The sequence below is a fragment of the Lycorma delicatula genome, chromosome 5 (genome assembly GCF_047948215.1).
Source record: "Lycorma delicatula isolate Av1 chromosome 5, ASM4794821v1, whole genome shotgun sequence".
Classification (NCBI taxonomy): domain Eukaryota; kingdom Metazoa; phylum Arthropoda; class Insecta; order Hemiptera; family Fulgoridae; genus Lycorma; species Lycorma delicatula.
The window spans coordinates 124,000,128-124,018,715 of NC_134459.1; the positions used below are offsets into that span (position 1 = coordinate 124,000,128).

The following is an 18,588-nucleotide window of genomic DNA, read 5'->3' on the forward strand; positions in this document are numbered from 1 at the left end:
CTAGCACTGTAGCTGTTCTGGTGTTATAATAATATTAATACGAACAAAAATGGCTTGCTATCCAAAATCATTACCACCCTGCTGGCGTAATCGGGTTAAATATACAAACTTCTGTAACTATATTCCACATAAAAGGTTTTTTCTCTTAATCGGCAAGTTTTACTATTTGAAAAGAAGTAGCAAAAGGTTTCCGTAACATAAACTTAATTTTATTTCACAAAAGTTAAAAAGAATATTATGTATTAATTATTAAAAATAATTCATAAACAATTTTAATTGTGTGATAAAATGGAAGACAAAAATATAAAATATTTTCAATTTTTAATTTCAAAATTTATTTCTGTTTATATAATTTCGGAGACTTCAGAATATTTTAACAGTATAAAAGCTATACTAAAATACCTACTTTTGGAAATCATCGACTTAAATTCTAATTTACGACTATGACGATGTCCATAAAATTATGCATAGTGTCAGTAAATGCGTAAATAAAACGAAAGAATTATGTTAAGTAACCATTAATGAATTATGAATGAATTTTTTAAAAGAATCGTTTAAGATTGGTTTACAAGAAATTAAAATCTGTAAATAAATGTAAATTTTGGTTGTTAAATTATCTTCATCGGTAAAAAGAAGGAAAGTCATTAAAAAATAAATATTAATTTTAAAAAATATATGTATAATAATGAAAAATTAGATATAAAATAAGAAACAATAAATTGGCATTTACGAAAACTACTAAGAAATGTTGATCAAGAAAATAAAACACAACCCTAAAAATTAAAAATTATACAATTATGAACAGCTCAATTCTAAAGATATGTGATGAATTAGGTAAAGAAAAAAAAATTGCTCTTTACAATTGCGTAGTTTTTAGTTTTAATTTTTTTTATTATTATTTAAATTTGTTTAGTAGAAAGAGGAAAATACTAAAATAAATACAGTTGAATCTAAGTACGCTGTATATTCAATGCTCCATTCATATCGGTTTTAAACGTTTCATTATACACCCACGGTTAGTTGCCTAACTTTAGTAAGTCCAAAATTATAATACAACTCATAAAAGCCGATTTTTAACATTTTACATACCCTAATGAAACAATTAGTGTTTTTATGTTAGACAAATTAAAAGAATTCTAAATATTTAATTTTATTATTAAACGAGTTTTTCCTGTTTAAATACTAAGAACAGGGAAAACAATTTTTAAATGAAATGATGACAGATCTGGTATTTTTCACACGCTACAAATATCATATATCATATTCCCACGCAAAAGACTTCGGGCTACCTGTGATAAAATAATCATTAAAAAGATCTCAAACATTTTATATCATTTAATTTCAACAGCACAGTAATATATATTATAATATATAATAATAATAATAATATATATAAATATTTTATATATATTGTGTTTCCATATTACTGAAAACATTTCAGCGTAAAAAAACAATAATATATATTTTCGATTGTTTTTTTTATAAACAATATAATAAATTAATAATCTATTAATAAAATGAATAATATAAACAAAATAAAGTTTAGTTGTTTAAAAATGCAACAAAATATCTAAAACTGAATTAACACAATGATACAAAAATTGTACAACCTTATGGCAAAAGTCTTTTCTTCAAATCAAAATATAAAAATTAAAAAAAGAAAATAAGATTTTGATACATAAAACAGTTTTTATTTGGATGTAAGAGCAGTTTTTTTTTTAATCCTCAATTTTTCCAATCTCATTTAATTAATAATTAATCTAATTAAATTTAATTAAGTATATTAGATTTTAGGAGATAAAACTGTACTTCTAATTAAAGATTGATATTTTTATCGACTTTTCAAAGAAAAGTACGGTATTATCTTCGATCTCATGGTGGAAGTGGAGGTTAAAATAGAAATTTCTTTACGTTTTGAGTTATGAGGAGTACAAAAATTTCCATTCTCTTAATTTGTAGTTTTCTTATATGTTTATTTATAGGACTATGTTTAAAATTTTGTTGCTCGAAAATCTCCAAAACAACTAAATCAATTTCATTGAAATCTAAATATGATGTAGTAAGGTACCCGAAGTTTTGCGTGTGAAACTTTGATAAAGATTGGTCGAGTCATTCTTAACTTACGCTCAAATTAAAGTCAAAAAAATTTGGGCGAGGCAAATCAGAAGCGTAGTTCGTTATGACGCTCCAAGTTGGAACACTGACATTTCTTTATCGCAATAGCTATTGTCGTTAGTAATTTTGTTTGGCGTATTAGTTAAAATTTTAGATTAGAATGAGTCGATACTTTTCCAAAAGGAAACGAAATAACGAAAATTTTATCTTCTTGCGTAAAACTGCGCAAGAGTTTTTTCTTATGTCATAATAAACTGAAATATTTAATTATATTTTTTTAAATCCTAATTTTAAACCTAAACAAAAAAAAAACATTGCCTTTTTTTCTATTTTGAGTTCAAGGCTTTTTATCTCCTAAAGTATAGTGAAAAAGGTCCATTATTAGCGTAGATAAAGGAAAGAGGACAAAAAAATAACATTTAATGGTTACGGCCGGTCAGGGGGCTCGTTTCGCTCGCCTTTCCGTCTAGCTAGGATCTCCACTGCGTTCATTATAATTTTTTTCTAAGAATATTACTGATAAATAACAATTAAAGCCTGTTCAACTTATAAAAATTACTAATGTATTGTAATTTCTTCAGAGCAACAGTTTGATCAGCAGAGGACTCTTAAAATTTCTGAAATATGCGGATTTCAGAATAGTCGGGCCCAATCGTAAAAATAATTTTTATGGCTATTTTACCCGTCCTTGATACGAGTAAATTTTGCATGGTTCTTAGCGTTACTCGACATAACCAAGAAGAGGCGGCCGTCCTTTTTTTTACATACAGATTGTTTTCTCAGGAAATTCTAAAGCAAGCCACATGCAGTTGCTTATGCCAGAAGCATTGACTCTCCGACTGGAGACCAGCTACTTGAAGTGTGTGCTCTTGCAACTTATTTATTGTAAGTGAAAAATCAACTGCAAGAGAAAACTGCAGGAGGTTGAATATGAAGGGTAAATCTAAAGGAATGTACGCCGCACACTATCGCACCTTTAAAGCTACTTTTCTCGATAAGAAGACAAAAAGGCTGTTTTGTAGAAATTTAATTTCAAATACTACAAATGATTTCTAAATTCGATTTTTCCAGCGGTTTGCGAAAGTAAAGTTGAATATCGGCAAGGAACATATTGCGGTTGTTAGCCAAGCCATTAAAACGGCCACCATCTTGATTCCTTGAAATATTTCGTAATGGCAATAGTACTACATTCTTTCCATATATAAAAACTATGTTCATACAAAATTTCACCTCAATCGTTTTAGTAGGTGCTTGAAAAAGTAAAAAATTCACAGGAACCAGTAGATTTTTATAAATATATTCGATAACAGTTTAATTTTATTATTAAAACTGAATATCATGCTAATTAAAGTTTTAATAAGTAAATAACGTGTAGTAATTTTGGTTAAAAATATAATAAAATAATTTTAATACGACTGGATCATATTCCAAATATGTCCAGATATTTCTTAAAATAATTACTTTACTATAGTAAATAGAAATCTATTACTGTAATTTAGCCTATTAGTTTATAACTTATATGGAATGCTGTTCTAAGTGTGAATAAATATCTTTTTACTCTTTTAATGTTTATTAATTATACTATTTTAGGAACTTCTTTTGTTATAAGATTTTATATTTTATCGATCATAGCTGAATCAAGTTATCTATTTTCTTAGCATAGATTATTTAAATATAATTAATTGGTTAAATTTGCAATATATGTATGAATAATTATATACTGTAGATGGATGCAATTTGAATTGCGCAGGTTTGCGATTAGCAGGTAGAGTTTATATGATTTTTTTTGTTTTCAATTTAATGTAAAACGATGTATAATACAAATTACGAGGTCAAATCTTGTTACATGTACTTATAAAGTTAAACCATTATAGCAATTTTATTGCAACGGTTTACTTCTTTACGATAGCACAGTACTTAAAACAGGAAATATTCTATCTCTTTTTGTCTCTCACTCACTCCTCTCCCTCACTCAGAGTACAACCGCACAACACTTATCATGAATTTGGTTTTTCTTTTACAATATAATTTTCCTTTCTCACCTTTCGTTGTTATATTAAAGATGTTCATTATTTATTTATGATCGCATGCTAAATTTATTATTATAATTCCAAGTCAGACTTACTTTTTTAATCTATTATTTCTTGTCAATAAAATACCCTATGAAATTTTATTATTCACATGTTACACACCTTCAGATACTTGAACAAGTTTACAACTCCCCCGTGTATTTTTATTGCAGTAAGGAACTCGTTTTTAAACGATTAAACGATGATTTAAAAAGATCTTTTGTTATTCAATTCAATTGTCTATTAAATACAATATTTACAATTGTAGTAAACATGACGATTTATAAAAGGTTAACGATACAATTCAGATGAGTACAGCCAATTCTAAAGGTTATTGGATATTTCGTTTTTAAAATGCCTAACGGCATAAAAACTATGCCGGTTCTAAGAAATTCCTAATTTATTTTAAAAGACTACAATATTTTTGTATGATTTTTTCTTTGTGTGTTTATGCTATACGTTTTTCTTCAAAGTATTGTCTTATTTACAAATATTTGCTAACATTTACATTCATAATTATCTGTTGAAAATATGTTGACGTGTTTGGCTTCCCTTAAAGTTAAACTTTCTATAAAATTCTGATTATTATTATCACAAGCGTGAATTTCTTACGATTATGAAATTGGGTATTGATGAATTATTTCTTTACTAATATGTCTTAAAAAGTCTTGAGTCGCTATATTAAATATACTACAGGTTACTTCTAAAACATCCGTACTTTTTGCGATAAGAAATTATAAAATAGATTACTTGATCATAGTTTTTGTCGTAATTTTTATTGCCGAACTCTGCGGTAAGTTACTACTCATTGCAGAGTAGTTAGAGATGCTATTGCGTCTCTGCCTTTTATCTGGAAGTTCTGGATTCTAGCTTGGGTCAGGTATGATATTATTTCACACGCTACAAAAATTCATTCATCATTATTGTCCATCAGCAACTGTAACAGGATGCCGGTCAAAAATAATGGAATATAGAAAAGTTATTACTGTTGAGCTTATTTTCTTTAGTCAGTTACAGTCATAAACATATCTATCACAGTCACAGTCAGTTAAACATATCTATCCATTTTTCCCAAAGACCAGATTGTAGATGTTAATTGTGTAAAAAAATATTTTATAGTACCTAAATTCTTTTTCGTGAATATTTTGTCTTAATTTGTTATATTTTCCCGTTTATTTACTTTATTAACTTTTTAATATCCTTACATTTGTTAAACCCTCCATAATTAATTGAGTTGTTTCAAGTACGTAAATTATATTAATTCTAAATCCCATATTATATCAAAACGTCTATGCTTTAAAGTTTTAGTCTATTGAAATAATCGTTCTTCTTACAAAATTCTATCAAAATATGATATTTTAATTCTTAAAAATGAATTATTTTCAGATCTTTCAATCAATCTAATTTCGTATTTCTTTCAGTTTTCTGTATTAATTTATGTACGTAGAATTACTTAATTGAAAACTAGTCCATTATGATTCCTTTCCGGCTATATCCTTTACATTACAAAGTTTAATTTTAAACTTCTTGAAGTAATTTTTTGCAAAGACAAATCTAAAAACTAAGTAAAAATATTTAGTATTTTACTAATATTTGCATCCATTTATTAATATTTCTCAAATAAAAAGTTATTTCCTTATATAATTATAATTTTATCAGTAAAAGTAATAACTTGCAAATATGTTCTTTGTTTTAAAACTATCTGCGACAATACTAACTGTTTTTTCTGATATTTAACTGCCTTAAAATGAATTTTGTACATATCCAGAAAAAGGTTTTGAATGTTTTTATGGCACATAATAATAGGTATGTTTTGATTGTAATGATACGTAACAGATACGTTTAATTTTAAAATGAGAGAACTATACAGCAAATTTTTATTTATTATTTTATGTATAAAGAAGTATTGTAATCGCAAAAAATATCGGTTTTCAGATTTCAACGGAAATATCCATTATAGTCGAAATCCATTTCAACTAGTTTCGGCGTGACGTCTGTACGAATGTATCTCGCATAACTCAAAAACGATTAGCCGTAGAATGTTGAAATTTTGGATTTAGGACTGTTGTAACATCTAGTTGTGCACCGCCCCTTTTGACTGCAATCTACTGGACCAAAGTGTCCAAAAAGCCCAAAATCCATAAACATTTGGATTTTGGACTTTTTTTTAACTGTAGTAATGAGCCCTCATTAAGAGAGTTTCAACGATATATATAAGTGGTATTTATTTTCATTGGTTCCGGAGTTATAGCCCAATAAAAGTTTAATTCATGAAATATTTGAATCTTAAAAGGGGAAGGAACATCGGTTCGAATGCGACTTCATTTCTTTGTTTTTTAACTTTTTTTTTATTTAAATTTATTGATTTATTAATAATTATTAACCTCTGATTGTAAAAAATGTTTACAATAAATAATAATTCAATAACAAAAAAAAAAAAAAAAATATGTAATAAAAAATATATGTAATTTAGTAGGCGTAATAGGAAGTCATGTAGTTTCCACATCAGATTATTTTTTTACTTTTGAGTTTAGGAAAATTCATAAAATAAATTCCAGGTATCTAAATAAATGATTTGTATAAAAATCATGTAGTTTACAAATAATAGCTTGCTTTAAATAATTGTTACTGAATTCTTCTACTTGGTTTATTGATCAAGCGAAGCGAGGTATCTGTGACATCTTGGTCATTAGTTCACTTAGCGGTTCTTTATGTGTATTTTAATGTCAATATCTTTTTATCGGACAATCAGTTTTATATTCTAATAAAAATATTCTATAACTTTCAATAATGAAGGTTTCCTGACCTGTTTTTTCTTTTCCTGAATGAAGGAATATTCACCGTTTGGGAAGTTAGTTCCAACTAACAATTTTTTTTTTTAATTTCATTTCATAACTTCCAAAAATATTATCATTGAAATTTTATAAATGTTAAGTTGAAAGACTATTAATTTTTTTTCTGTTATTTCAGTTTATTTACGTTTGGATTCTAGTAAACGTTAGTTACTTTTATACGGATTTCAATACTAGAGAGTGGATACCGGTCTCTTTGGTGGTTGAAGTTTAATTAACCACACGTCTCAGGAATTGTCAGCCTGAGTTTGTACAACACTACACCTCATTTACATGCTAGACATATTATTCTCATCTGATAGGGCCCTAGGGCGGTTGCTTATTGTTCACTAATTGAGTAGATTGCAATGAAAATAAAATTCATGTTGTCTGGGATTGTAACAATAGTATTTTAATAAATAGTATTTCTTTTAAATATAAATAAAAAACAGGGATTTGAAAAATCCTTCATTAAAACTGATCTTCACTAATTTATCCAAATTGGCCCTTCTGATAATAAATAAATAATTATGTTTAATACGAGTAAAAAAAAAAACAAGGAAACCTCATATTTTTTATGGAGGAATTATCTAGCCCGGAAATTTCTGTTAAGACTTTCGACATATCACATATTTTCTTAATATTTGTTCCAGAGTAGTACTTAATTACCTGTGTCATCCGTGTAATGTAAAAAATATTTGTTAAATGAAATACTAAATTATAACTGTTTTCGCTAAATTATCAAACAAATGAGTTGATATCCAGTAAGAAAGCTTAACAACAATGCTTCGTATCTCAGTACATGCTATAAACCAATGTTACTTTTTACCAAGTTTTCGAAGAAAAGTACGGTTATTACTTTCGGTCGCTTGATGTGAGTGGGGGATAAAATAGAAATTTCTTTACGTTTTGAGATAAGAAAAGAATACGAGAATGTCATTCACTTAAACTTTCCTTATACATTTATATATAAATAGGCCTATCCATAAACTTTTTGGCTCGAAAATCTCCAAAACGATTAAATTAACTTCATTGAAATTTAGTTATGCTATAATAGTGTATCTGAAATTGTGCATTTGAAATTTTATCAAAATTAGGTTGGTCGTTCTTGAGTTACGCTTAATTTAAGATCGAACAAATTTGAACGGGGCAAGTTATAAGTGTGGTTCGTTATGATACTGCAAGTTGGCACGTTGACTTTTCTTTATTTGCGGTATCTATTGTTAACAATATTGTTCGGCGTATTCAAGTAGCGTTACCTACTTTGAGGGTCATGGTTTCGGAATATGTGTTTGAGCGGGGCAGATGGAAACAAAACAACGGAAGTCAGTCTTCTTTCTTTTTTAGAAGTTTCATTCATTTTTTTTTAGAAGTTCAGAGATGTCAAGGTACATGCAAAAAACTCTGCTTTCCAAAAGAATACAAAAAAGAGTTTTTCTAATAAAAAAAGTCAATAATTAGTTTTTTGTTTAAATGACTTCTTAATTATATATTATAGAATAGAACAATCATGACTATTTACAACAGGTTTTTTCTTCTTTAGCAAAACTATAATTTGGAGGGGGTTAAAAAAATAAATACAAAAAAATAGTCAATTTAATAATGGAAAGAAAGTTAAGTTAGCTAAATAAATTATCTTAACCTATGAAATTAAGATTACATAAATAATGATGTAGTAAAAAGTTCAAAAGCCACCGGGTTGCTCTAGTGGTGAACGCGTCTTCGCAAATCAAATTACTTCAAAGTCGAGAGTTCTAGGTTCAAATCCTAGTAAAGACAGTTACTTTTATAATCCTAGTAAAGGAAGATACTTTTATACGGATTTGAATACTAGATCATGGATACCGGTGTTCTTTGGTGGTTGGATTTCAATTAACTACACAGCTCAGGAATGGTCGACCTGAGACTGTACAAGACTACACTTCATTTACTCGTACATTTCATTCTCATTCATCCTCTGAAGTAATACCTTACATGGTTCCGGAGGCTAAACAGAAAAAGAAATAAAGAAATAACAAGTAAAAAATAAACGATTGGCATAGTTTAGAAAGGAATAAATAAATGCATTAAACCAGTCAACCAACTGATATATAAAAAAAATATTTATATATTTTCATAAATAGTATTTTATATAAAATATGAAATAAACAGAAGTCATTTTAAATAAAAAAATAGTTCGTTACATATACTTTTAATGTACTTTTAATTAAATCACGGTCTTATTTTTATGTTTAATAATTAAATTAGGATAATATAAAATTACGAATAATTAAATTACGATACTGCACGAAGTGAATAATCACTTTACGATCTACTAGTAAAATTGGTAACCGGTAATTATGAATATTGGGTATCGTTATCTAATCACTTAGTTAAAATTAGAAAATAATTCTATTTACGTCAGGGTTGTAATAGAATTTATATACTCGGTACAGAGTCCGATAGTTGTAATGTTGTTACCGTATCGATATGGAACTCACACGAGCACTTCTCCCCTCTTACTCTTTCCTCGCCAGTATTCTCCTCCCTAACGACCACTAATAGATAGAGGCCGGTGCACCGCATTCTACCGGACAGCTTTGATTCATGATCGCATAAACTGTAATGCGAAGAAGGTGTCCGTAATAATCATTTATCAGATGACTCGTAGTCTGGGAATATGAAATCGGGCGTGAAATAGAGACGCGGTTATCAGAAGATCTTGTTCCCCCGTTACGGTACGCTTCCTCCTTTTTCCTTTCCTCTCTTTTCCCATCTCGATTCTCCTCTCGCTTCAGCCGACTGACAATTCAACGGACCGCTAAGCACCCGAGAAAATTCCTTACCTTACTGTAAAAATTCCCTGTCTTGCTACTTCACCTTAAGACAAATCAGATCTTTATACGACGCTAAAATGAGGCACATCAGTCACAACAAATCAAATAACAGTTGCATGGCATGTGGTTGATCGCGTAATTTTTTATTCAATCAATCACCGGGAATTCCAACTCCTCACGTTACTCAAGTTCGATTTACATAACATTAAGCAAACGCTATTACATTTTTTTTTAATATAACAACAATTTAACTTTTACAAAATCGATATTTAATAAATGTAATTCATTATAAAAGAATTAAATTAGTTGAAAAAATATTTGTTTATTGATTATTTTGCATTTTATATAATAAATTTTGTTAGAAGGAATTTAAATATTTTTTTATAAGATTTATTAATACATTGTAAAATATTTGAAATATAAGTTGCGAGTGATTATTATTATTATTAAAAAATATTTTCAAAATATATCAGTACGTGTGGATTTTGTAAGTGAGGAAATATTAAGTAAACTTACTTTTAACATAAATGATGGCGTTACTATTTTAATTTTTTAAATTTTACTTTTAATAATACAAACCCCCAACAAATACTCCCAGTATAACGGTATCCCTCAAAAAAGTATTTGTTTCCTCCGAATCTGAAAAAAAAATTGCATAAAAAGAAACTCAATACTATTTGCTCCTCTCAAACTTTTCTGAAACAGAATTCTTTGCTTCAAACGCAGAGAAAATATGTTTAATAAATTAATCGTGCAAAACTTTTTAAAATATTACAGAACTCGCCACATATCTATTTCAAAGTATAACAAACAACTGATTTAGAAAAAAAAGACACGAAAAAGCAAGGTACTCAATAGATAAGAACAACATCTATCTGAAGTAGCATTACTTTTCTACGTATTTATTAATTTGTACTAGAAACAGCCTCCTTAGTGAGTGAATTTTTGTAATTTTTTCAAGCTTTTACATTACTTAATTTATTAAACATTTTTTCTCTGCGTTTGAAGCAAAAAACTGGGTTATAGAAAAGTTTGCGGGTAGCAAATAGTATTCACTTTTTTTCTATATCAATTTTTTGTTGGATTCGGGGCAAACAATTGTTTTTAGGGATATCGTCACACTGTAAGTGTTTATTGGAGATTTGTATTATTTTAAATTTTCTTTTGTATCATTCTGTTTTTTGTTTCTATTCGGGAAAACAATTGTTTTAGACCTTTTTTTAAGTAAAAATTTATGGGAGGGACAGTTTTTTGACGGGATGATAAGGATATTCACAAATACTTTTACACTGAAATTTTTTTTTGGTGGTTATATTTCAGTTATTTTTTTAAATGTAGCTAAAATGTAAGTTTGATTATTTATTTTTCTTTAAGAATAATACATAGGTAGCTCCCTCTATGAATCATGAGACCCTGCCGATGGTGAAGGGGCATAAGTCTTCAGTGATACAGAGTAGCTGGACCGAAGGTGCAACCATATCGGAGTGTTATCTGTTGGGAGCCAGACTAAGGAATGATTCCTGAAAGAGGGCAGCAGATCTTTCAGTAGTTGTTAAGGGCGTAGGTCAGGAGGACTAAAACTGCCATATCAACATCACTTAATCTTCTGAGTACTGCGCAGCTGAAAGCAATTGAAAACTACGGTTGTTTTTTTCAAGAAAATATAATGTAGCTCTCTGCATTTTCATGTAACAAAGACGGAAGCGTCTTCCTTGGTAAAATATTCTGAAGGTAAACTAGTCCCCCGTTCGGATCTCTTGGTGAGGACTACTAAGGAAGGGGTCACCAGAAAATTAAAAAATAACATTTTACGAGTCGGAGCGTGAAATGTTAGAAGTCTAAAAAAGATTGGTAGGTTAAAAAATGTAAAAAGGGAAATGGATAGGTTAGATTTAGATGTAGTAGGAATTAGGGAGGTTCGGTGGGAAGAAGAAAACGACTTTTGGTCAGGTGAGTTTGGAATAATTAACTCAGCGTCAAAAAAAGGGCAGGCAGGAATAGATTTCGTAATGAACAAGAAGATAGAAAAAAGAGTAGAATATTTCAAAAGCTTAGCGATAGAATTATTGTAATAAGTATAAAATCAAAACCTAAGCCGACAACGATTGTTAACGTCGTTATGAAGTACTGTGTGTATACGAAGAAACTGACGAAGCAATTAACGCATAAAAGGAGATGGAAATGTAATAATAGTTGGAGATTGCCAACAACCAGTTTAAAAAACATAATAGAAGAATATACAAATGGGAAAAGATATATGGTGAAATAATGCATATGGTGATACTCCAAGATATCAGTTAGATTACATCATGATTAAACAAAGATTTAAAAATATTTGAAAGATTTAAAAGTCGAGGAGTTGACTGCAAAGCATATCCTGAAGCAGACATTAATAGCGACCATAATTTAGTGTTAAGGAAATGATATTGTGGTTTAAAAACCTGAAGAATAGGTGTCAGATGAATCGATGGGATTTAGAGAAGCTTGAGGAAGAGGAGGTAAAGAAGATTTTTGAGTAGGACATCGCAAGAGGTCTGAGTAAAGACGATAAGATAGAGAATATAGAAGAAGAATGTGAGAATGAGTGAGTGATCAACAGAAGCGAACTTAGGGGGAACAAAGAGAACTGGTAGAAGAAGACCAATTTGGTTTCAGGAAATGTACATGGACAAGGGAAGCAATTTTAGCGCTGAGATTAATATTAGAAGAAAGATTAAAGAAAAACAAACCAACAAAGATGGTAAGTTAAAAAAAATTTCAATAATATAAAATTTTCAACAATTTAAAATATTTAGGGTTCAAATATAGAAATAGAACAACAATTGCTAACATTTGCGGGAACAAAACTGCAACAGTAATAATCAAAGAACATAAGAAAGAAGCAAAAAAGGAAGTCCGAAAGGATGTTCCCTATCCCCTTTACTTTTTAATCTTTACATAGAACTAGCAGTTAATGATTTTAAAAAACAATTTAGATCCGAAGTAACAGTATAAGGTGAACAAATAAAGATGCTACGATTTGCTGATGATATAGTAATTCTATCTGTGAGTAAAAAAAGAATTAGAAGAAACAATGAATGGCATGGATGAAGTCCTACGCAAGTACTTCCGCTTGAAAATAAACAAGAACAAAACAAAAGTAATGAAATGTAGTAGAAATAATGTAGATGTACCACTGAGTATAAAATAGGTAATCTAATATTTTGGCGTAAATCATCGCGACTCCGAAACGGGAAGTCTTGATTTCATCAACAAATAATGTGATTAGTTACATAATAATATTTAAGAACAATATTTTTCTGTCACCTGATAATAAGTCCTTTAAAAAAAAAAATTAATTTCTGAAGGTAAAATAGAATTCATTTACGAATAGAAATGAATCGGTTGGCTGATAAAGTAAATTATTCCAACGTTTAAAATCCTGAAATTTGAAAATTCTCATTATAAATCTTTTCTCTTATAATTATTCTACGTATTCAACTATGAATTTTTTAAGGGTAAAAAAATGTTCGTTTCCCAAAGAATAAACCATTATATCTTAAAACTTTCCTGTTGGATAAACTAAAAATCAACGTAAAAACCCATAAAAGATTTTTCAAAGGGTACTTATAAAATTCAGTTAAAAAAATCTGATGTGGCAACCACAAGACTTCCTTGTACGTCTATTAAATTACATACACACATTTTTTTTTTTAAATCAGCAGTACATAAAATTTTATTTCATTAATAACTTCTGATGTTTTTTCATAATATTTTTTTTTTATTTTTATAACTGAATTATTATTTATTGTAAATTTTTTTTTACAATCAGAGGTTAATAATTATTATTAATAAGTTAATATATTAAGCTAATCGTTTTTGAGTTATGCGAGATACATACGTACGTACAGACATCACGTCATCACGTGAAAATGAATATTTCCGTTCAAATCTGAAAACGAATTTTTTCGCGATCACAATACTTCCTTTACTTTGTACAAGAAAGTAAAAAGGGATCTAAAATTTATATATATTAATTAATATATTATATATATTTATTAATATATTATATATATATTTTTTATTTTTTTTCAGAGCCTCCTAATGTACAAACACTATATACTAACTACTTACTTTCTCTAGTTTGGGACGAGTAACTCTCAAACCTGCGTTTCAAAAATATTTGATATTTTCAAATAATTTCCACTAAGATCCAATGAAAACTTTAAAAAATATAACTACAATTTTTTTTCAACTGTTTGATAGTCCTTCAACCGAAAAGCTACAGAAATTTTCATAATCTAAATAATAAAACTTTCCTGAGCTGTTAATATCTTTTAATAACTTCCCTCAGGTCTTTAAACTAAAATTTGATGTTTTATTTGATTTGATATCTGATTTTGTGGAATGTATTAAAAGTTTTGTAATTTCAAGAATATAAGAATCAGATATAAAAAGTTACACTTTTTAAATTCTTATATGTAAAAGAATCGGTTACTGTGTAATTAGAAAAGGAGACTACCAAGACAATGTCAATGTCTAATACGTGGAGGATCGAAACAAAGATATTTTTTGTTCTCTTCTCAAGTTATGTGTAGAAGAGTCAATGAAAGATTTGAAAGAAAAATTTAAGAGCGAAATAGCAACTAAGGAGAATAGATGATGATGTTAAGATTCGATAATAATCGAATCTTTATTATTCTTTTAGCTGAAAGCTTGTTCCTGTAGCTTTTATCTTTTTATTTCTAGTTCTCCCGCCCATTCTCTTTCTCTCTCTTTCTTTTATAATTCTTCTCTTAAGTTCTTTTAGCTGAAAGCAATTTGCTGATCTAAAAGAGATAAAAAAAGAACGGTATGGATTAGTAGGAAAGAAATTTGTTTTTTGAAATACATTTAACCGAAAAAAGATTATAAAATCTAATCAAAAATAAGAATGTAATATATTAAATATTAAAACTAATGAACATTACATATCAAAGTGGTATTATTTTTATGGATTAATATAAAAAGAAGGAAATAAGGAATATATTAAAAGAAAATGTTAAAAATATGAAGTATAACGTCTTCGTGACATTAAAATATAGACGATAGAAAAGCTAGTATGGCAACAGATTTTTGAAACGTTAAATTCTTCAATGAGAATTTTTAAAATTGAACGGATCGATTAACTTTGAAATGAATAATAATTTTTAAGATTGGAAAAATAAACAACCTAATACAAGATCTTTCTAGAATAAATACGAAATTATAATTTTTAATTAATGTCAGAATTAGTTATTTCAGTAATTTATAAAAATAAAACCCGATGGGGGAGAAAAACTGAACACCTAAGATTATGCAATAATTTGAAATTAAAATTAATGCAGAACTGACAAGAGTGGAATCTACCAAACTATTCAAATTTTTAATGGAAAAAAACGTTTGCTCAGTTCTGCGCAAGAAGACCTACTTTTCGTTATTTTATTTTGTTTCCTTTTGTCCCCTCAAATACATTCGTAATCATCATTACTCTCAGAGTAGTTAATGCTACCTGAATACGCCGAAAAAATATTGCCACAATAGATATCGCAGGTAAAAAAATGTTTCAACTCTCACTATCCTAACGAACGAGACTTTCTAACTTGCTCCGCTCAAAATTTTTAAACCTTAAATTGGGCGTAACTCAAGAAAAACCTATCTAATTTTCATAAAACCTTCATATGCACAACTTCACATACACTACTACAGTATAACTAAATTTCAATGTAATTAATTTAGTAGTCTTGAAGATTTTTGAGCCACAGAATGTTACACGTAGGCTATTTACACATAAAATTTTAAGGAAAATTTAGTGAATGGTATTTTCGTAGTCATTTAATATCTCAAAACGTAACGAAATATCATTTTAACACCTCCCCCACCCCCACAACCACCATGTGACCGAAAGTAATATCGTACTTTTCTTGGAAAAGTCGGTAAAAACCAGTAGAAAAATGTAGTGCTAAAAATGAGTAATATGTTAGTATTTTATTTTATTTATATGGGTGTGTTTGGTAGTGGGTATCTATTCATAACGCTGGCCTCCGTGGCGTGAATGATAGCGTCTCAGCCTTTTATCCGGAGGTCCCAGGTTCGAGTCCCGGACAGGCATGGTATTTTCAAACACGCTACAAATCGTTCATCTCATCCTCTGAAACAATACCTAACGTTGGTCCCGGTGGTTAAAAAAAAAATCTAGAAATAGATATTATATATAAAGTTTTTAATTTTAAATGTAGACCAAGATATTTTTTTTTATTTTTAGATTAAGTATGATTCATAATTACACAAATCTCGTTTACAGTTCACTCTCTAAATATGTATAATTTCTTTTACAAAAATAGTATAATGTAATGTCATGTTATCGAACACGTTAACATAAGTTAAGAAGTATTAAATTTTATTTTTTTAAACTACATTATAATTCCTCAATATTATTTGCATGTTTGGACATGACAAGAAGATCGAATATGTTTACGTCATAACAATCATAACACGTTGATAATCATAACAATCATAAGGTAACACATAGAGAAAGCAAAGCTGGTTAGTGTTATGTAGTCAAGTATGCGTCAGAAACAGTTGAAATATATTTCATCGTAAAGGTGGATTTATATGAGAGCCGACACTAATAAGCCAGTTCATATCATCCGTACTGACAACAAGGTATTAAATTTATCTTTACCTAAATAAATATTATACTAGGACAGCTTGTTATACTCAGAAAGTTTTTTTTTTTTAATTATGAACATTAGACTATTAATTATACCTTTATTTCAAAGCGTATATAGAAATCGTATATTAAAATATAAATTATTAAAAATAAAACTTTTCATTTATCTGTTTTTTAAACAAGATTTTATGTTAATCATGACATAAATACAATTTTTTTTTTTTGTTTATTTATTAACGGTTTATAAAGTAATTAATTACTTGATCTGTATTAGCGGAAAATTTAATTAAACTGTTACAGGAAAGAAATTCTAAACTAAATATAATTTTTATTTACCACTATTTGAGTTTTAAACAAAAAAAAAAAAAATAAGGAACATGCAGAAAACGGACGTAAAATTCAGTTCAATATTCAGTTCAATTTCCTTGCTAACGTTTTATTAAAAATTTTCTTAGAATATAAAAATAGGAAACTACTGAATAATGGTAAAATCTATTATAATAAACTCTTTCCCGTGAATCGAATTAGAGGGAAAGGTGAATGGCCGGCTAGAAAGATTCCTATAATATTGGAAATACGTTCAAACCAATCTCAGTAACTTTTCTGATCACTAAAAATTGGTTTTCATTTGTTTTAAGAACAATTTAAACAATTGCCTTAAATTATCACCGCCAGTGTAAAAACTCTTTTACTTCTACTTTATTATAAAAGTAACGTAAATTTTTATTTTTATTTTTTTGTATACTTTAAAAAGCTATTGTTTTTCAGTGGATAATAAATTTAACTGCAGAGATATTGACATAAATCCGTCATTGTATATAACTCATTTATTTTAATGTACACAGTTAAAGAAGTCTGTTGTTATTTTATAATCGTCTGCTTCGGTGTTAAATAAATAATATAAATGAAAAATAAATATATGAACGGCAATTAAAATAAAATGTAAAATTTTATATCCCAACACGAGCTGTAATTTATATTGGACTTAAAATTCTTGCTGCGTTTTATACTGAATTCACTATATTTTTACGATGAATTTAGAAGCAAAATAAAATTAAAAAATATTTATCGCTTTATCCTAGCTGTAGAAAATCGTGGACGTATCTTCTTTATTTCATCAATCAGTTTTCTAATAACCCATTAATGTCATTTCAAAATGAAAAAAAAAATTAATTAATTAAAGTATTTTTCTTCTTTAAAAAAAACCCAGAAAAACAATGTTTTTTACTTCCTTACACGAAGTAATGTGATAGCGAAAGTTTTCTGTTTTCAAATTTCAACGGAAATATCCATTTTGACCATCTCTGAATCCATTTTGACTAGTTCAACGTAACGGCTGTACGTACGTACGTATCTCTCGCACAACTCAAAAACGATTAGCCATAGAATGTTGAAATTTTGGATTTAGGACTGTTGTAACATCTAGTTGTGCACTTTTGATTGAATCGACTGGACCGAAAGTATCCAAAAGCCCAAAGTACAAAAAAATTTGGATTTTGAACTTTTTCTTAACTGCAGTAATCAGCCCTCATTGAGATCTTTTTAATGATATATGATATGTGGTACTTAATTTCATTGGCTTCAGAGTTATAGCCAAATTAAATTTTAATTAATGAAATATTTGTATCGTTCAAGGGGAAGGCACATCGGTTCAAATCCGACTTCATTTCCTTTTTTATTATTTTTTTTATTTATTTTAAATATATTGATTTATTAATAATTATTAACCTTCGATTGCAAAAAATTGTGTATATGTAATTTAAAAGGCTTAAAGGAAGTCATTTGGTGTCCACATCTGATTTTTTATTGTTTTAACTTAAGTCTACTGCAGAATGAAAAAAGGTAAAAATTAATTGCATAATATTAAATCTATTATTTTATTTCCCAATTCGATCTTTTTTACCTGCGGATGACTTTTTATTGGCCACTTTCCAAATAATAGGTATTTCAGTTAGGAATGGTTATTATGAAACAATTTTTTAAACTATTATAATCGTTTTGAAAAGTTAGATAGTGTGTGTATATATATATATATATATATATATATATATATACAGTAATTAAAAGTAATCACCATTACAAATACA

At 28.1% G+C, this 18,588-nt stretch overlaps 1 protein-coding gene across 2 annotated transcripts in view; it reads left to right on the forward strand.

Annotated features, from left to right (window-relative positions):
* Positions 1–18,588, forward strand: part of LOC142325346 (uncharacterized) — a 336,660-nt gene that overhangs the window by 93,377 nt on the left and 224,695 nt on the right. The window lies entirely within an intron of this gene.